We start from the raw sequence: 18970 nt of genomic DNA on the forward strand, positions 1-18970 counted from the left end.
ATTCATACAGTATTCTCCGGCAGAAGCCCTCACTGTTCGCCACTGATTGACCAATGAGGGCTTCTGCCAAGGTTTTTTTTTTTTATGAATTCCCTACAAATTCCTGCATCCATACAACATCATTCCTTTTTTTTTTTTTTTTTTTTTCGTTTTTTATGGTACCCAACGGAATTCCTATAAAACACCCACAGGGAAACTGCCAAAAAAATCAAAGTGGAAACTTGACAGTGAGATGACTCCTTTCTATAGACCTACATTTCTTGCTTTGCTCATATGCTAAATTCTGTGATGCAGAACATGTTTGCTGGTTTATCTGAGCATGAAAAATGTGCTATCTGTGTGTAAGACTGTCAGCTCTCATTGTGACAAAAATGCCCTCATGCATATGAAGTAGCAGAACAGAATTCCACCGACACTGCAGCTATGCACAAGATCTACATAACCTTTTTTTTTCCTTATGACTTAAAGTATAGGATTTTTTCGTCAACACGATCATTTTCTATTGTATCCGATGACAGATGCAGCTTGTAAATGTATGCCATTATACAAGAAAAGTCTTTTAATTCTTAGAAAATTACATAAAACATTGTGGTTTGCAAAAATGTAGAATATAAAGGCAGCCTTAGGGTTGACATCTAGGAATAGAAAAACAACGATAAATAATAAACCCTCACCCACCCCCCAATCCAATAAAGCAAAGTGCTGAGGATTTATGTTCTTCCTCATTGCACTTGTGCACAGGCAGAATAAGAGCAGCAACATATAGATTTTATAGAGTCAGGGCTGGCGTACGTGCCTGCATACAGAATATGGCGACAGAGCAGCATGATGCCTCAAGTTAGTGGTGCTCCAGATCAGGGCTGGACTGGGACCAAATATAGGCCTGGGCATTTTCGATTAAGCAGCCCATTTTGTTAACGGGAGGGGCTATGTGGAGGCGGAGCCAGAAATGGGAGGGGCCAAATTTTCATCATAACTGGGTGCATAACAGAAAATTTATACTATATTAACATTAGGCTAGAGTAAAACAGTGTATTTTAGGCATATTTCATTGCGAATAATGCATTCGCAAAACTGCACAAAGATTGTGTCTGTATTTATTAACCCCTTAAGGACGCAGCCCTTTTTCACCTTAAAGGGTAGCTCCCACCATCCTATTTTTTTTTTTTTTGCTACCCCATTGCCAGCCCCCGCCCCCCGCTACGGCACTAGCCCGTTCCCTCCTCCCTACCCCCCGCCCCGCATATCCCGTTCCCTCATTACACTTGCAGTTACTGCAGAGTCCGGCAGGGGGCGTGCAGGGACAGCGGCGGCAACGAGGCGGCGACGTGCGGGAGGAGTGGCCTCCCAGCCAGTGGCCGGGGAGCCAATGCGCTCTCTCCCGCCTGTCTAATTGACAGGCAGGGAGCAAGTGCAGCCTAACTGAAAAAGGACTGATTGCCACTCCAAAATCAGTCCTTTTTCAGTAGCCGGTTTTTAAATGTAAATTAAACCTTTTTAATGAAAAAAAAAAATAATAAAAGTATATTAGAGATATGTTGTAGTACATAAGTACTACAACATATCAAAAAATAAAGTTGGTGACAGTGCCCATTTAAGGACTGAGCCCTTTTTCGCAATTGTCCGATTCGGCTGGCTGGAGGTGGATCCTCTGTGCCAGAGAGGGATTGGCGTGGACCGTGTTGGTGGACCGGTTCTAAGTTGCTACTGGTATTCACCAGAGCCCGCCGCAAAGCGGGATGGTCTTGCAGCGGCGGTAGCAACCAGGTCGTATCCACCAGCAACGGCTCAACCTCTCTGACTGCTGAAGATAAGCGCGGTACAAGGGAGTAGACAAGAGCAAGGTCGGACGTAGCAGAAGGTCAGGGCAGGCAGCAAGGATCGTAGTCAGGGGCAACGGCAGGAGGTCTGGAACACAGGCTAGGAACACACAATGAAACGCTTTCACTGGCACAATGGCAACAAGATCCGGCGAGGGAGTGCAGGGGAAGTGAGGTATAAGTAGGGAGTGCACAGGTGAACATACTGATTAAGCCTGCTGCGCCAATCAGTGGCGCAGTGGCCCTTTAAATTGCAGAGACCCGGCGCGCGTGCGCCCTAAGGAGCGGAGCCGCGCGCACCAGGACAAGACATACGGGGAACGGGTCAGGTACGGGAGCCGGGATGCGCATCGCGAGCGGGCGCCTCCCGCATCGCGAATCGCATCCCGGCTGGGAGTGATATTGCAGCGCACCCGGTCAGCAGGTCTGACCGGGGCGCTGCGAATGAGAGGATGCTGCGAGCGCTCCGGGGAGGAGCGGGGACCCGGAGCGCTCGGCGTAACAGCAATTATGACCACCGTCACTTTACAAATTAATAACGCAAAAACGCTTTTACCGAATATTCTGATTCTGAGATTGTTTTTTTCGTGACATATTCTACTTTATTTTGGTGGTAAATTTTCGGCGTTAATTGCATCCTTTTTTGGTGAAAAATCCCAAAATTTCATGAAAATTTTGAAAATGTAGCATTTTTCTAACTTTGAAGCTCTCTAATTGGATAAATGGATATTCCAAATAAATTTTATTTTTCTTCACAAACACAATATGTCCACTTTATGTTGGCATCATAAAATGGACATACTTTTGCTTTTTGAAAAAATTAGAGGGCTTCAAAGTAGAGCAGCAATTTTCAAAAATGTCATGAAAATTGCTAAATCTGAAGGGACAGATGTTACAGAACTACAACTCCCAGCATGCCTGGGCAGTCGAGGCATGCTGAGAGTTGTAGTTTGGCAACATCTGGAGGGCTACTGTTTGGGCACCACTGTAACAGTGGTCTCCAAACTGTGATCCTCCAGATGTTGCAAAACTACAACTCCCAGCATTCCCAGACAGCCTTTGGCTCTCTGGGCATGCTGGGAGTTGCAGTTTGGCCCCCCTAGTGGTTGCCACAGTAAAGATCGATTTACTTTCACTTTCAATGGGGGGTCTCAGGACCCCCCTGGGCGATGTGCCAGGGTGCCTGCTGAATGATTTCAGCAGGCATCCGGCTCCGGTCCCCAACCGGCTAGCGGTGGGGACCGGATTTCCCACGGGCGTATGGATACGCCCTCGGTCCTTAAGGACTCGGAATGCAGGGCGTATCCATACGCCCTGTGTCCTGAAGAGGTTAATGTGCTTTATGTCTATGGGAAAGTAGTGTCTGTGCACATAGTATGTAAAAAAAAGGGCATATTTTTTATAACTGTGTAAAAAAGTGACATGTAACGGATGTAAAAAAATATATTCTTTTCATTCCCATAAACTTACATAGAGCACATTAATGTTAAAAATAAGGACTTGATCTTTCTGCAACGAAATTCTGTATACTGAGACCAATATTACCAAAATCCAGTATGCAAGGAGGAAGATTATCATCATACATATTACCATCATACTGTTACAGACCAAATCCTGTATAATGACCAATATTACCAATAATACCAGTATACAAGAAGGAATATTATCATCTTACATATTATCATCATACTGTTACTGACCAAATCCTGTATACTGAGACCAATATTATCAATAATACCAGTATACAAGGAGGATTATGACCATACATATTACCATCGTACTGTTAGTGAACAAATTTTGTATACTGAGACCAATATTAGCAATAATAGCAATATACAAAGAGGAATATGCTTCTATCTAATAGTGATACCTCCAAATCTGTGCTCGCTGCAGGCTCTCACCTTCCTTGTTACGTCAGTGGCAGCTCTGGCAGGCAGTGCTTAGCGGGCGCATTGTAACAGCACAGAGGACCACAGTGTAGCATATGTACATAGTGACCTCACCAGCAGAATAGTGAGTACAGCTCTAGAGTATAACACAGAATATAACTCAGGATCAGTACAGGATAAGTAATGTAATGTATGTACACAGTGACCTCACCAGCAGAATAGTGAGTGCAGCTCTACAGTATAACACAGAATATAACTCAGGATCAGTACAGGATAAGTAATTTAATGTATGTACACAGTGACCTCACCAGCAGAATAGAGTATAATACAGGCTATAATTCAGGACCAGTACAGAATAAGCAACGTAATGTATGTACACAGTGATTCCACATGCAGAATAGTGAGTACAGCTCTGGAGAGAGGGTGTGTTCTGCTGAGCTCCAGAGTTTCCCAGAGAAGCAGTGATTTTCTTCCACCCCTCCCCAGGTGTGTGGCAGACACCTGGGTAGGTTTTCCTGCTATGGAGCCCCGGGAAGCTGGGGCTTCATCTTGCACCCCCCGTTCTAGGCTGGCGGGGTGTGCAAAGGAACATGCAACAGCCAGTAGTCAGGATGGGGTGAGGAGATCCACCAGGGTCCACAGCCATGTGGGGCCCCCTCCCCCGACCTCAGCTGGGAGCTGCAAAGCTTCCAGCAGAAGCTCATCCAGGCAGCGGAGTGGAAAGTCTGCATCTGTTTCCTCAGAACCCCAGCAATGGGGTAAAGGGGCCCAGAGAATCCCTGGCCAGCTTTGGGTCCAGAATCCAGGCCAAGATGGCTCAGTATGAACAGCTCGGCAAACAACTAAGAGGCCTCAGAGAGGAGCTGAAGTTTGCAAGCTACCAAGCAAACAATGCAGCAAAGACCAAGAGGGCAGCATTTTCCACCAAGGTGAGAGCTCTGAAGAAACAGGTGGATGAGATTGTGAGGCTGAGATCGGACATTGTGGAGGGAGGTGGTATACTCAGCGAGAAACTTGTGAACAAGGATCGTTTCTCCAGCATGAAGGTCTCAGGACAAGTGAGTAACCAAGATGACTGCCAGAGTGAGGAGGAGGAGATGGAGGGAGGTGAGGAGGGGGATGTGAGTGAGGGGGATATGGATACTGGACCTGTGTGTACCACCACCACTGTTACCCCAGACCCCCCACTTACCCTCAGTGAGGACTATGTAAACCCGGCTCAGGTGGCCTTACCTCCCTCCAGTGAGGAGGATGATGATGATGACGGCAGTGACTGCAGTGATGGAAGCGGCTTGGCAGATGGGGGTCTCCTGCGGGCGATTGTTATGCAGGAGTCCCCCACCCGTCTGGAAAACTTTTCCTTCGGGGATGATTTGGGCCCAGAGGAGAAGGGAAAGAAGAAGAAAGGAAAGGGCAAGAAGAGGAAGAAGACACAAGGAGTTAAGTTTGTCTTTTCTCCCTTCCAGCAGTCTGAGTCGGCTGAAAAGTCGGTTCAGGGTGCTGGGTCCCCCAATCTGCCAGACCCCGTTTCTGTAGTGGAGCGGGGCCAGCATGGGGGATACAGTAGTGCACCCAAAATCGCCGCGGGTGCTGTAGAAAAAAAAGGGCACCCTCCTGTGAGGGGGGAGGGTGTCCAGGCACCGGAAAATGGCGGCAGATTCACCCGTTCGGGGGGTGGTCCCCTGGTTAAAGTGGGCGGTACAGGTCCTGGCGCTGCAGGGCACTCTCCTGTGAGGGGGGGGAGTGTCTGGGCGCCGGACCTTGTTGGTTCAGGGGGCGGTCCCCTAGGTGGCGTGGTTGGTACTGGTTCTGGCGCCAGGGGGCACTCCACTATAAAGGGGGAGGTTCCCTGCACATCAGCTGTAGCGGGAGTTAGTCCAGAGGGACAGTCTTTTTGCGAGGGGGCGTGGCCACCCATGTCAGAGGCGGAGCCTGTGTCTGCACCCCAAGACACAGGAACAAAGAACTATGCAGCACCAATCCTGAAACCGGCAACCCTTAAACATGAAGCAAAAGACCCAGCCAGCCCAGTCTGTAACACACCAAGGGAGAGTGAACGCAAGAGTGAAAGTGAAAGAAAAAATGTGAATAAAAATGGTAATGTGCAGAATATGAGTTATGGTGGTGTGCATGGGAGGAGTTGTAGTAGCAGTGTGGATGAGGGGGGTGCAAGCAGAGTGCAAGAAAGGGGTGCAAGTAGTGTGCAAGAGAGGGGTGCAAGAGGAGTGCAAGAGAGGGGTGCAAGTGGAGTTCAAGAGAGGGGTGCAAGTGAAATACAGGTGAGGAGCGGTAGTGGAATGGCAGAGAGAGGTGTTATGGCTGATGATTCTGTTAGAGTAAGGGTCCAGGTTTGGCCTCTGGGTCAGTTCCTGGTTCGACTGCCCCCCCGGTAGTGGCTGCTTCTCCCAGAAGCTATGCCAGCATCACTGCCGGGGGATCAGGGGGATCCCCATCTCCATCTGGCTCTGGGGGTCACTTGCAACAGCGCCTCCTGGAGGCTCTACGTAGGGGAGACAGGTCAATCCATGTAGAGGGGAGGGGTGAGGTTGACCTGTCTTTTTGGATAGAAAGACATGGCTCAGGCGCCTTCCGAGAACAAAACGGGGAGGTGGTCTGGTCCCTCCCGACATCCGGGCAGGAAAGTGGCCGTAGGAATGTGGTCCGTTTAGTGTGGAGGGGCGAAGATGCGTGTCCGCCTCGGGGTAAGGTGGTTGAGCTCCTCCTCCGGATGGAATTCAGGGCAAGTGACATCTTTGCCCTGATCCACCCCTATGGTACTTCCGAGTTTGACATCAGCTTTGTTCGGCCAGAGGGTTTGGAACTTTTCTGGTCGAATTATGAGGTGGTGAAAAAAGAGCCCGGCTGGCGGGATTTCGCCGTAAAGGCGATATCCCGTCAGAATCTGGCCAAGAAAGTGACCGTTTTGACACGTAACGAGTCACTATCTTGCTATGACATTATGACCTGACTTAGCCGATATGGGGATGTGACGGACATGCCAAAAAAGAATTATGACGAACATGGGATCTGGTCTGGGGCCTGGACGTTTTCCGTCAAACTGAAGCGTTCAGGGAGCACTGTTGCCCACATCCCATCAGCTGCTTTCCTTGGGAGAGACAGAATCCAAGTTTTCTACCAGGGGCAGTCCAAGGTCTGTCACAGGTGTGGCAGCCCCACCCACTTTAGCGCAGCCTGTACCGTGCAGGTCTGTGCACTGTGCGGTGGGGTAGGTCATCTTGCCGCATCCTGTAGGCAGATCCGGTGTCATCTGTGTGGTGTCTTAGGACACCCTTTCAGCTGTTGTCCTAGCGCCTTTGCCCGTGCGACGGTCACCTTGGCTGGGGAGAGCAGTAATGTTGCCTCAGCTGGGGAGGGCACGAGTGCGGGTGAAGGTGCAACAGGGTCAGTGAAGAGGAAAAGTCCGGCCAAGCTGAGGCGGGAGGCTAATCGGAGAAGGAGCAGGGAACTGGAGAGTTCCCATGTGGCAGGGGTAGCTTCTGACCCTGCTCCAGAGGTTAGTCCTGAAACTGCTGAGACCTTGGGGGAGAATGTGCTGGATGAGGAAATGGGGAGAATCTGTAAAGAAGAGGGCAGCAAGGCCAATCTTTCCGATTCCTCCCACTGTGAAAGTGTGGATGAGGAGGGTGAAGAGCAGCCAAAAAAGAAGGGCAGTAAAGGAAGAAAGAAGAGGTCGGAGCCCTCTAGTCCCCGTGCTGCAGACCAGGTCCATAGCGGAAGCTTACCTGCCCCCCCTCTGATTGATCTGTCTAACCGGTACTCTGTCCTTGAAGACATCTCCTCCCCCTCCTTGGAGGGGGGGGTCAGGGATGGGGTGCCTGAAGTGGGGGAGCCTCCAGGGGGAACTGGGCCCTGTCCTGATGGGGCAATTTCCTCAGGGGATGGGGCCAAATCGGAGCCAGGCGGAGATGGGGATTCTAAAATGGACCAGTCAGAGTCTAAAAAACGGTCCAAAGAGAAGGAAGCCTCCTCATCTGGGGATGAGGGGGTAAAGAAGAAACAAAAATGAGGGGGTTAGGGCCGTCTATCTCAATCACCCATGATGGCGGCACTCACCCCATTGACGCTGGCATCTATTAACTGTGCCAGTATAAAGTCTGATACGGCTAGATTCGCAGCCTTTGATTTTCTCGGCCGTGTTGAAGCCGATATTTTGTATCTGCAGGAGACCAGGTTGTCAGATCTTGCCTCTCTGGTAAAAGCCAGGAGAGAGTGGAGGCGTGGCCCCTCCCACTGGTCTCTTGCGGCTGAGCCGTATAGTGGGGTGGCGGTCCTTTTTACCGCTCCTGTTGAATGCAGACGGGTTATTGAGTTAGAAATGGGGAGGTGCCTGATCTTAGATGTCCTCATGAAGGGGCAAGAGCTCCGGCTTATTAACATCTACAAACCAAGTGGGGACGAAAAGATCTCTTTATGAGGATTAAGCCCTTTCTTTTTACAAGCTGACAGGTGATCTTTGGAGGGGATTTCAATACTGTCACGAGATCCCAAGATAGGAGAGGCTCCAATTATCGGTTGGCTTATGATAGCATAGCTCTCAATAGTATAGTTAGGGAAGCTCGCCTAGAGGACGCCCACATCCGGAGCCCCTCAGGCCACGCGGGTTTCACCTATCATCGAGGTAGCTGCAGGTCTAGAATAGACAGGTTTTATTTGAAGGAGGAAGCTGTCTCTTCTGCAGTGTCCGTGGTTGAGGTGGAGTTCTCCGATCACTGTATGATTTTGTTTTCCCTGAATGTTTCAGAGACCCCTCGGATGGGTAAAGGTTATTGGAAGCTGAATTCGTCCCTCCTGGAGGAAGCGGAGATAAGACAGTCCTTTGAGGATTTTCTTCAGAGTCAGGTACCTTTACTGGGCCTATGTAGTAGTAAGTCAGAGTGGTGGGAGATGTTCAAGAAGCGGGTTTCGGGGTTCTTCCGCCAGCTCTCGAGCCTCAGGTCCCTGAATAGGTATCGCCTGTATCAGGGACTGAGGAGGAAACTCGAGCTTCTCGTCTCGACTGGAGGTAGCCGGGAGGATATCTCCAGAGTGAAGTCCTTGCTGATGAGATGTCAGTACGATAGGCACGCATCTTTGGTTTTTGAGAGGGATTTCGGGAAGTACCGCTCGCCCGACCCTTACAGAAACTGTAAGATGTCAGTGAGTAGTAAAGTCATTTCAGGACTGATTGATAGTACAGGATCTCTGAATCGGTCTAGATCAGGGATCTTGGAGGTCGTCAGATCCTTCTACTCGCATCTCTTGGGAAGGAAGGATCTAGATCGAGACGGGATGTCGGCTTTCCTGGCTGAAACCATTCCTGAGTCAGGGGTAGACCCCTCTCTTGATGTTTTGGCAGAAGAAATCAGGGAAGAGGAAGTGAGACTGGCGATTGAGGGGCTCGCCCCCAAGAAGTCACCAGGTCCGGATGGCTTAACATCCGAGTGGTACAAGACCTTTAAGGAGTCTTTAGCTCCCCTCTTGACTGAGGTATTCAATGAGTGTCTCTCCTCGGGCACTCTGCCGAAGTCAATGAGGAGGTCAGCCCTGATTCTTCTCTCAAAGGGTAAAGATCCCAGCCGTATTGAGAATTGGAGGCCCATAGCTCTTCTCAATACGGACAGGAAGCTTCTGGCCAAGATACTGTTTAATCGGCTGGTGAAGTTTGCACCCCGGCTCCTTTCGGGGGCCCAGCACTGCTCTGTTCCAGGCCGAAGCACCTTAAGTGCTGTTCTCGGTGTCCGGGAGGCAGTGGAGCGGAGTAGTGCAGGTCTCTGGAAGGGGTACTGGCTGTCCCTGGATCAGGCCAAAGCATTTGATCGGGTGAACCACGAGTACCTCTGGTCCGTCCTCCTGAGATATGGCTTACTGTGTGCTTTTATTAATTGGCTTAAGACCTTATATGCAGGGGCAGAGAGTTTCCCACTGGTGAACGGGTGGTCTGGCCACTCTTTTGAGGTGGGGTCCGGAGTCTGTCAGGGTTGTCCTTTGAGCCCGCTTTTATATGTGTTCGCAATTGATCCTTTCGTCCGGAGGGTAGATTGTGGGCCGTTGGCGGGAGTCGGGATGAGTCTGGCGGAGCTGGATGTCGCCCAGAGAGTGGTGGCGTACGCTGATGATGTCACCATTTTCGTGTCCTCGAGAGAGGAGGTCGATGTGGGGATGTCGGAGGTGGAACGCTACTCGGAGGCATCCGGGTCTAAGATCAACCGGGATAAGTGTGAAAGTCTCTGGCTGGGAGGGGGAGATCCCACTTTTGATCTCCCGGACACCCTCCCAGGGCCCCAAGACTCAACAAAAATTCTGGGCATCGCATTCGGCCAGGATGATTATCCCACCAAAAACTGGGACGGTAAGCTCCAGGATGCCACTCATAGGGTGGATCAGTGGAAGGGTTGGTCTATGACCCTCAGGGAAAGGGTACACCTGATCAAATCGTACCTGCTCCCCTTGTTTATCTATCTGGGCAGTGTATGTATCTTGCCAGATGCCTACTACACTAGGATCTACAGCCTGTTTTTCCAACTGTTATGGGGGAACAGGATGAACCTAGTCAAGAGAGAGGTTACGTACCGCACAAGGAGACTAGGGGGTTTATCTATGGTAAACCCTGTGGTGTTCTTAACAAACACCTTCTTGAAAGCCAACATCTCAAACCTCTGGTCAGAGAGGGCTCCTCCGTGGGTACTCTCCTGCAGGGAATGGTTTCGGCCTTTCTTCCAGGAATGGGAGACAGGAGGGCAAGTGAAGGACCTCCGTACGCCCCATGGATATCTTCCGGCTTACGCTACCCCGACTCTGAAGGCGATACGTCGGTGGGGTCTGGGAGTGTGGGAGATCAGGACCCAGTCAAGGCAGTTCCTTGACAAACGGGTTCTGTTGACCCACTTCCAGAAGCCTCTGGCGCTCAGGCACTGCCCAGGTCGGGATTTGAGGGTGGGGTTGTATCTCTTAAATATGAAAAGGATCCCCCAGAAGTTTTGGGACTTGGCCTGGCGCTGCTTTCAGGGGAAGCTATATGTGAGGGACAATTTGAAGTGCAGGAGATCTGATGACCGGGGGTGTCCCCGAGAAGAGTGCGGGGACATGCTGGAAAGCATGGACCATTTCCTGCTTCATTGTCCCTTTAATATAAGGGTCTACAACCGGGTGGGTGCTTCCATCGGCTGGAGTCAACTTGCCGGCCTTGCCTATCCAGAGTGGGCTTATGGGGCATTCAGGAACCTGGGTGGCCGAGATCGGGGCACTTTGTTTTTAGTCAGCTTAGTGGTTAGGTACTACACGTGGAATGCACGGTGTTTAGTGTCTAATCAGCGCAAAGTCCTCTCCGAGGTGGAGGTCTGTAGGAACATCACCGGTGACCTCGGGAAGATCAGGTCTTTGGAGTATGGCAGTCTTGGTACAAGTAGGGCTTCTCTCCTATGGAGAGGGTTTTCTTTTGATGTGCCCTAGGTACTAGACCTTTTGGGTAGAGTACCCTTGTTTTTATTAGGGACAGTGATGCAGGGACAGGGTTAGGGTGATAGTAGGGTCAGTTTATCTTTAGGGATAATGGTAGGGAGAGAGGTAGGGTGCAGTTAGGGAAAGAATATACATTTTGTATGTATCAGGATTGCCATCCTTCTTCCTGGTGGTGGGCTAATGCATGTGCACCATAGCTTTTTGTTTTGTTTTCAGATGCTATGGTTATGAAGGGCTTACAGGCACCGAACTTGGGCCTAAAATGGGTTGTATTGTTTGCTTATGTATGTTAAAGCTGGTAATGGTTAAGTTGGTTGGGAGGAGTTCTAGGTTGGGAGGGTGTATTTGTGGGTGGTGGTGGTCTTTTCTTTTGGTGGACCTGGCATGGGTCAGTTGTGGACTGGACATTGAGGACTATGAACTGTATGGAAAAAACTCTGACCCATGTACAGGAGGGCGGGTGGTGTGGGTGAAGGGTCAGTTTAGTGTAGAATGTTCTTTTATATTTGTAGGTGTGTTTTCTGTTTATTTATAGGTGTATATAGTTTGTGTATTGTATTGTACATAGTAGTGTATATAGTTAGTTATGTATATAGTATGTATAATGTATGTTATATTATTATTAAAAAAATTTTTTATTTATTTTTTTATTTATTATTATTATTTTTTTTAAGTATATAGTATTTATAGTAGAGATAGACATGGCAGTCGAACCAGTTTTGTTTTTGTAGTAATGTTTCTTTAGTATCCCGTTGTGGATTTATTAATTTTTTTAGTTTATATATGTAGTATGTAGTAAAGATGTGTGTAAGCATGTGTGTATTGTGTTTTCTGTGATATTTTCCCGAGTTTGGGTATTTTGAGTTGAATTTTATTTATTTATTTATTTATTTTTGATTTCTTGGTTAAATCAAGTTAATATATTGATATATATGTGTGCATGTGTGAGTGTGGTATAGTGTTATTATTATTATTATTATTAATATTATTATTTAAAAAAAAAAAAACATGGTGTGCAGTGTGAGTGCTTGTTGTGTTTTCTATGTATGATTTTTCCCGAGTTTGGGTGTTTTGAGTTAAAGCGAAATAGTGCTATATTTATGTTTCTTATGAGTGTGTTGTTTGGCTATGAAAGGTGTAGTTGTAATATTTCTAGTTCTAGTAGGAAAGCTGGGCTGGCCGGTTAGGCAGGATTTTTGTTCTTTTATTTAAATGTAAAGTTTGGGTTTATGTTATTTCATGTTGTTGTTTTCCGTTATGGCAAAGTTGTGCTGGTTTATGTTTTGTTATGATTTATATTTTTCTAATAAAAGATTTACAGGATATAACTCAGGATCATAACAGGATAGTAATGTAATGTATGTACACAGTGAATCCACCAGCAGAATAGTGAGTACAGCTCTGGAGTATAATACAGGATATAACTCAGGATCAGTACATTTGATAAATTTGATGCAGGTACACAGTTCCCACCACACAAATTAATGGGGTAAAAAGACGTGCACTTGATCACATCCTTGACTTCAGTACGCCACTTTGTATGGTTTCCCCACTGCAACTTTTTAGCCTGTGCAACAAAATGTGCGACTTTTTAATAACGCTGTTTGCAGTTAGTTTTGTAAGCCAAGTCAGGGCTGGTGTAGATTTGCGCCTCAGTTAATGCAGTTACAACAAAAGATGTGACAAACTAAAAAGGCACACATGATAAATTTCTGATCACTGAATGATATCAACTGAAATCTACACTTGGTATATTTTTTGTGAAAAACCTTCCAAAGCCATGAAATGTCTCTGACCAGCATGAGACAAACTGTGCAACAAATGTACACCACAAAACCAGGGTAAAACCAATCAGGGATGGACGGAGGGATCAGGAATGGACCATGGATGGACAGAGGGATCAGGGATGGATGGAGGGAAATGTCTCTGACCAGCATGTGAGACAAACTGTGCAACAAATGTACACCACATAACCAGGGTAAAACCAATCAGGGATGGACGGAGGGATCAGGAATGGACCAGGGATGGACAGAGGGACCAGGGATGGACAGAGGGACCAGGATGGACGGAGGGACCAGGGATGGACTGAGGAACCAGGGATGGACGGAGGGACCAGGGATGGACGGAGGGATCAGGGATGGACAGAGGGATCAGGGATGGACGTAGGCATCAGGGATGGACCGAGGGACCAGGGATGGACAGAGGGATCAGGGATGGAGGGGGGGATAAGGGATCGATGGAGGGACTAGGGATGGACGGAGGGACCAGGGATGCACGGAGGAACCAGGGATGGACGGAGGGACCAGGGATGGACAGAGGGACCAGGGATGGACGGAGGGATCAGGGATGGACAGAGGGATCAGGGATGGACGGAGGGACCAGGGGTGGACGGAGGGATCAGGGATGGATGGAGGGATCAGGGATGGACAGAGGGATTAGGGATGGACAGAGGGATCAGGGATGGACGGAGGGACCAGGGATGGACAGAGGGATCAGGGATGGAGGGGGGATCAGGGATGCACAGAGGAACAGGATCAGGGATCAGGGAGATCAGGGATAGATGGAGGGATCAGGGATGGATGGAGGGATCAGGGATGGACAGAGGGATCAGGGATGGATGGAGGGATCAGGGATGGAAGGAGGGATCAGGGATGGACTAAGGGATCAGGGATGGACGGAGGGATCATGGATGGACCGAGGGGCCAGGGATGGACAGAGGGATCAGGGATGGAGGGGGGATCAGGGATGGATGGAGGGATCAGGGATAGATGGAGGAATCAGGGATGGATGGAGGAATCAGGGATAGATGGAGGGATCAGGGATGGACAGAAGCATCAGGGGTGGATGGTGGGATCAGGGATGGACGCACAGAGGGATCAGGGATGGAAAGGGACCAGGGATAGACGGAGGGATCAGGGATGGACGGAGGGATCAGGGATGGACGGAGAGATCAGGGATGGACGGAGAGATCAGGGATGGATGGAGGGATCAGGGATGGATGGAGGGATGGGTGGAGGGATCAGGGATGAACGGAGGGATCAGGGATGGACGGAGAGATCAGGGATGGATGGAGGGATCAGGGATGGATGGAGGGATCAGGGATGGATGAAGGGATGGGTGGAGGGATCAGGGATGGGCGGAGGGACCAGGGATGGACGGAGGGATCAGGGATGGACGGAGGGATCAAGGATGGATAGGGGATAAGGGATGGACAGAGGGATCAGGGATGGATGGAGGGATCAGGGATGGACGGAGGGTGCAGGGAAAGACGGAGGGACCAGGGATGGACAGAGGTACCAGGGATGGACAGAGAGATCAGGGATGGACGGAAAGATCGGGGATGGATGGATGGAGGGATCAGGTATGGACAGAGTGGTCTGGAGAAGACAAGGGGGGCTTGGGGAGGTGAACAAAAGGCTTTAGAAGGGACATACTGGGGGAGATTTATCAAAACCTGTCCAGAGTTGCTTAGTTGCCCATAGCAACCAATCAGATCGCTGCTTAAATTTTTAACAAGGCCTCTGAAAAATGAAAGAAATTATCTGATTGGTTGCTATGGGCAACTCAGCAACTTTTCCTCTGCACAGGTTTTGATAAATCTCCCCCACTGTGTGTCATTGATGGCACTATCATTTTCCCTTCCCCCCCCCCCCCCCCCCACTGGCTGCTCTGCCAGGCAGTGTAAGTGTTAAACTTGCTGGTATAGACAAATCTTCCAGATGAGCAGCATGGGCCCTGATGATAATGATGATGATTTCCCCTCACAGCCCGGCCAGGATCACAGGAGACTCTCTCCAAGTGGAAGATAAATTAAGAAAAGTGACTGACATAACTCGCGGCCATGCTTCCTCAGCGGCGGGCTGTCTCTCCTCTCTGTCAGCTCCGTGATCACTGAGGAGGGAGGACATTAGGCTTTTCTCCCTCTCTCTCTCTCTTTGGGGAGCTCTTAAGACAGCAGCCCCAGCACTTAAGGCGGCAGCCTCGGGCTGAAGCTCCACAATATTTAAGACAGCCCGGTTTAATATGGTTGTCTTAAATATTTAATAAATAAAATGGCTCCTGAAAATCCCACCACTAGGGGTCCCCATATTTACTGAGACACTGTTATTGACAGGGTACATTGAATATCCCGACTAGAAACAACAGGACAGATGGGTCTCCGGGATATACTGTGCCGGTTGCATTACTATACGGATAGAGAAAGGATTTTGCATAAGGCACAGAATTTTGGAGTGATCGACTTTGAAGGGGCACAGATCTGTTTATTTCCAGATGTCTCTGTCCGAACTCTGGTAATGAGGAGACGCTTGCAACTATTGTTGACTCAGATAAGGGATTCAGTGGCCACATATCGGTGGGGTCACCCTTTCCACTTGATAATACATAAAGATACGGAAATGTATTGTGGTATCCCGGTATCCTTGTGGTGAGGTCCCCAAAGTCCCGAGTTATATTCTAAGTGTATATATGTATATAATGTATACTTACCTTGTTGTAGTGTCGCAGGACCTGCGGGTCACGTGATGCGTTCCAAAACTCTATGGTTTCTGGTTCAAGGACCTTTGGAGGAAGTCAGGTGATCGCCCACCATGCATTTCAACGGTGAGTGACAGCTGACTCAGACCAATCCAAAACGGCCCTGCCCATATAAGGGAGTGGCGGCCATTATTCTCTCTCTTTCCTAGTTGGCTGCTGATAGAGGAGGATCTGCGCAGCTGTTGTCAGCAGTGACTAGGCCCAAGCCTTGCGGCAACGGCCATCTTACAAAACTGTGAGTTATCTCAATCCCTCTTAAGTCTGCAAGATCACCGGACCTAAACAGACCCCTAAATCCGGACACATCTCTGCATCACTCCTAATTCTAATAACCTTTGGATAAGCTAATGGTCCGCGTCATCTGTCAGTCACTGCCGTACTACATAGAGACTGTTTTGCAAAGACTGTTGCTGTTAATTGGATGTACCGCAAGTACCTCAGTAAAGTTTATACAAGTTCAAGTTCATCCCTATTGTGGACCTTCATTCATTTAAGCACGCACCTATCGTTTCTGGGAAGGGTGGCGATAGGCCGGAGATTTACCTCAGCGTATTAACCCTCACCCTGGCACACGAGTGACAGGGGTTGAATTAACCCCTCATATACCGAAGCAACACCCCAACTACACTACACTACCAAGGCCCTACCACAGTATTACCTGAGACGGCATAGGGAACTATCGGGACTTTGAAGTAGTGCCCCTCCCAGACTGGCTCTCAATGGACTATGGTTCTTGTCTCCCTGTCGTTGAGTGGGTTGTGGTTGTCCCCCTCCCCCCCCCCCCCCCCCCCCTCCAAGAAGGGAAAAAGAAAAGAGGAATTTTTTTCCTCTTCTTTATGGAGCCCCTCTCTCTTTTCCTCTTTCACTGCATAGTATAATGTGGTGACATAATGTGCCCATATTTGAATATTTTTCCTTCCATCACTTATATGCTGTTTGTTACAATATGTAAATATAACTGTTGATTTTGTCCGGTTGATGGAACGAACCACAATTGATAAAGAAGAAGAGGAAGAAGAGAGAAGGAGTGTTTTTTTTTTTAGTTTATTGGTTGATACACACCAGGGACCAGGGTCCTTCGGGAACACTTATGTAATGCCTGCCCTGCGGCCGGACACGCTGACCGTGAGCGCTCTTTGCTCATGTCCCCGCTGCCGGCGGGGCTGGGATTTGCATCGCGGGAGCTCTCGCTCTTAAAGGGCCAATGCTCATTTAATTAAGTGTCTACACCTGCACCCTGGTCCTTAAATATCAGCTCCTCCCTTGGTTCCCTGCCGGATCTTCGGTTGTCTATTGCCATTGCGAAAGTTCTGTGTCTCTGTTATTGTGTACCTGTTCCTTGCTATCTTCCTACCCTGCACCTGTGTTCCTGCCTGGACCTACTGCCGTCTTGCCACGTCCTGCCAGTCTCCTTCTGTGCCACGCCACCTCCCAGCTACCTGTGTGGATGAGTCATGCCAGGGGTAGCGACCTCGGTGCCGCCTGCCGCAGTAAGACCCTCCCACTTTGCGGTGGGCTCTGTTGAAAACCAGTGGCACCTTAGACTCCGCTCCCTGGCACGGCTCACGTCATCATCCACACAGGCCCAGAGGATCCACCACCTGCCGTGACCCATTACAGTAAGATCTGGCCATGGATCCCGCTGGGGTGCCTTTGCCAGATGTCTCGGATCTTTCCACCGTCGGGGCTCAGAAGTCGCAGCAGTTAGCCCGTCAGGCGCAACAACTGAATCAACTCTCAGCCATGGTGCAACAGCTTCTTGCCGCTCAGAAGCAACAGCAGCAGTCACCTGTTCCTGAGCTTTCTCCTGTGTCTGCAGCTTCTCCCGGGACCAAACTTCAAAGTATGATGGAGATCCCATACTGTGTAGAGGCTTTGTGACACAGTGTTCTATCCATCTTGAACTCATTGCGGATTTGTTCCTGATGGAGCGTGCTAAAGTGGTGTTTGTGTTCAGTCTACTGCCTGGAAAAGCTCCTCTCTGGGATTGTAGAGATCCGGTCTCCTTGAACCTGTCAGCCTTCCTTGCAGAATTCTGCAATGCATTTGAAGAACCCGCAAAAGTCTCCTCTACCAAGACGGCTCTATTGGACCTCTGCCAAGGAACTCCGCACTCTTGCCTCTGAACTTGCTTGGAACGACGAGGCCTTGTGTGCTACCTTTAAAAAACGACTTTCCTCTCGAATCAAGGATGCACTTACTGCACGAGATTCTCAGACAAACCTTAGCGGACTGATCCATTTAGCCACTCGAATAGATGTGCGTTTTGCTGAGAGGCAGGAAGAACTTCCTTTGGAAAAAGAACCTGCCTGAACATGGCGATTACCTCGTCTGGCCCCCGTGTTCCAACATCCACCTCTACTGTCTACTTTGCCTCCTGCCGAAGAGGCTATGTAAGTGGACATTTTTCGTTTATGCAGCATGAAAGATCCGATCGATGCAATGAGAATTTGTGACTGTATTGTGCCAGTCCGGAGCACTTTCTCAAAGACTGTTCTGTACATCCTCTGGGACAACGCTCTCATCTTGGAGTGGCTTCCCTTGATGTGAATATTTCCTCTCCTCGATTGACCACCCAGGTTCAAGTGTTTACCTCTGTCAAGACTTCTTTCATCGCTTCAGCTCTTTTGGACTCCGGTTCCACAGGTAACTTCATTGGTGCCTCCCAGGTCCATAAACACCGTCTTCCAGTGTCTCGTCTTGCCAAGTCCTTCTACATCTCATCTGTAAATGGACAAAATCTAAGCTATAAGGTGCAATTTCACAAGGAACCCCTCAACATGCAAGTAGGAAATTTACATAAAGAAAAAATTTAGTTCTATGTGATGCCACATTGTACTTCCGAGCTACTTCTTGGTCTTCCTTGGTTTCAATGTCATTCTCCACTTCTCAACTGGAAAACTGGTGAAATCACTTGTTGGGGAAAATATTGCCAAGATCACTGTCTTGTTCCCCCTGTGATATCTTCTGTGCCTGTTAAACTCAGATGTAAAGTCTTGAATTGGGGACATTCTTCACGACAGAAGCCTGCAAGTTCCTTACAGCCTTTTGCCATTCCGGATACCCCCTGGTCTCATGTAGTGGGGAACTCTCTGATTTCCAAAGATGAGGAGGAGATGTGCTCATATAAGTTAGTGTCTACACCTTCACCCTGGTCGTTAAGTATCAGCTCCTCCCTTGGTTCCCTGCCGGATCTTGGTTGTCTATTGCCAATGTGAAAGCTCTGTGTCTCTGTTACTGTGTACCTGTTACTAGCTACCTTTCTAC

This window comes from Hyla sarda, chromosome 4 (assembly GCF_029499605.1).
Source record: "Hyla sarda isolate aHylSar1 chromosome 4, aHylSar1.hap1, whole genome shotgun sequence".
Lineage (NCBI taxonomy): Eukaryota > Metazoa > Chordata > Amphibia > Anura > Hylidae > Hyla > Hyla sarda.